The 2,613-nt window shown below is 34.1% G+C and overlaps 1 protein-coding gene across 1 annotated transcript in view; it reads right to left on the bottom strand.

The window, feature by feature from the left end:
* Positions 1 to 2,613, bottom strand: part of capn9 (calpain 9) — a 10,323-nt gene that overhangs the window by 3,914 nt on the left and 3,796 nt on the right. The gene's annotated exons all lie outside the window — the stretch shown is intronic.

Below are 2,613 nucleotides of genomic sequence, written 5' to 3'. Positions count from 1 at the left end.
TTCCTCTGGTTGGATTACAGAAAAATCAGATAAAACTTTGAAGTAAAGGGTTAGACATCAAGGTCATTTTAGAAAAGCCTTTTACTAAACCGTACTGAGCATAAATAGATTATTTTATTTATTAATTTAAAGCTCCTGTTTTAGCACAGGTGCTTTTAATTTGACAGTTCAGAGACAGGACATGGGTTTGACAAAGATTAAGAAGAGATGTGATAAAGTTCTAGAAGCTGGGACTCAGAACATGACATCTATACACTCCACTGTCCATCTGCTACACCTGCCTGTGACATCAGCATTTATTTTATTTTGAAAGTCAAAGAGTGACTATTTTTCCCCTACTTGTCGCTCCAGTTGCCGTTCCACTCCACCTGACCCCATGGGTTTCTGATTCGGATCAACTTGATTCTCTGGCCTCTGAAGTTCACCTGGAAAACAAAGATTATTTATACATTACCCCCCTTTGTTAGCTTTAAAATGAAAATATTGTCCCCATATTTCCTGAAATATAATTCAATAAATTACTAATTGGTTTTATCTTTAAAAACCTGAAAAGTTCAAATTATTGCAAAATTGATCCAGTAATTAGTCAAACAATTTTGGAGTTAATCCATTTGTCCTTGATTTTAAGAGGTAAGGTATGATTATCTGCACATCAGATAATTTATTTTATTTAAGAGCTAAAATCTTTAAAATCATTTTTCTTAACCACTTAAATCAAGTGCAATTAAACTTATTACAATAAAATCTACTTTTACTTTTTCGCAGACAGATGATGATAAACATGAAGATTGTTAAAAGTTTTTACTGGATGTAAGATTGTAAGACTTGGTCACATGGACAATTATTTCAGTGTTTGAACCTAGTTTAACTGTTCTGTGAATGTGGTAGACTGATCACAGTCAAAGTAGACATTTTAATCAAGCTGACATGTTGGGTAGGTCGCTTTTTTCCCCACCGCCCCTGAGGAAGACGAAAGATGTCTGCATCAAACTGAAAATTTTAATCATTTCTTCTACTTTTGACCCTTAAAATGATGTAATAACCATGATATTCCCAGACATTCCTCAGAAGGCACCTTTCCAATTTCACCAACAGCTGCCCAAAGTTAAATGTCTACAGAGATAATTTACTGACAGTTATTCCTAAATCAAACAGGTCTGACTTGTTTCTGACTCGTTGCTGAGGGGTCCTACCTCTTCCAGGNCTGGTTCCTCTGGTTGGATTACAGAAAAATCAGATAAAACTTTGAAGTAAAGGGTTAGACATCAAGGTCATTTTAGAAAAGCCTTTTACTAAACCTTACTGAGCATAAATAGATTATTTTATTTATTAATTTAAAGCTCCTGTTTTAGCACATGTGCTTTTAATTTGACAGTTCACAGACAGGACATGGGTTTGACAAAGATTAAGAATAGATGTGATAAAGTTCTAGAGGCTGGGACTCAGAACATGACATCTATCCATCTGCTACACCTGCCTGTGACATAAGCATTTATTTTATTTTGAAAGTCAAAGAGTGAATATTTTTGCAGTACTTGTCGCTCCAGTTGCCGTTCCACTCCACCTGACCCCATGGGTTTCTGATTCGGATCAACTTGATTCTCTGGCCTCTGAAGTTTACCTGGAAAACAAAGATTTTATATATTACCCCCCTTTGTTAGCTTTAAAATGAAAATATTGTCCCTAGATTTCCTGAAATATAATTCAATAAATTACTGATGGTTTTGTCTTTAAAAACCTGAAAATTTCAAATCATTGCAAAATTGATCCAGAAATCAGTCAAACATTTTTGTAGTTAATCCATTTGTCCTTCATTTTAAGAGGTAAGTATGATTATCTGCACATCAGATAATTTATTTTATTTTAAGAGCTAAAATCTTATTCTCACAGACGATCATTTTTCTTAACCACTTAAATCAAGTGCAATTAAACTTCTTACAATAAAATCTACTTTTATTTTTTCGCAGGCAGATAATGATAAATATGAAGATTGTTAAAACCCAATGTTATCCAATCCTGTATCTAATAAAGAATTAAAGAGATAAAGTGCTAAATAATCCCAGTATTTAGTTTATTATCTAATCTTGCTTTGAGATTGATAAACTAGAAAATTATTCCAGATTTTTGCTCTAATTTTGATTAGACTTTTTTAAAAAGACAGAAGCTGCTCTTACTTAGTATATCAAACTTAAAGAGGATCAAAAAGAGTTTTTACTCGATGTAAGAATGTAAGACTTGGTTAGATGGACAATTTTTTCAGTGTTTGAACCTAGTTTAACTGTTCTGTGAATGTGGTAGACTGATCACAGTCAAAGTAGACATTTTAACCAAGCTGACATGTTGGGTAGGTCGCTTTTTGCCGCACCGCCCCTGAGGAAGATGAAAGATGTCTGCATCAAACTGAAAACTTTAATCATTTCTTCTACTTTTGACCCTTAAAATGATGTAATAACCATGATATTCCCAGACATTCCTCAGAAAGCAGCTTTCCCATTTCACCAACAGCTGCCCAAAGTTCAATGTCTACAGAGATAATTTACTGACAGTTATTCCTAAATCAAACAGGTCTGACTTGTTTCTGACTCGTTGCTGAGGGGTCCTACCTCTTCCAGG

Source organism: Cyprinodon variegatus, unplaced genomic scaffold (assembly GCF_000732505.1).
Source record: "Cyprinodon variegatus isolate N-32 unplaced genomic scaffold, C_variegatus-1.0 Scaffold815, whole genome shotgun sequence".
Lineage (NCBI taxonomy): Eukaryota > Metazoa > Chordata > Actinopteri > Cyprinodontiformes > Cyprinodontidae > Cyprinodon > Cyprinodon variegatus.
This window is presented reverse-complemented; position numbering and strand designations above follow the sequence as displayed.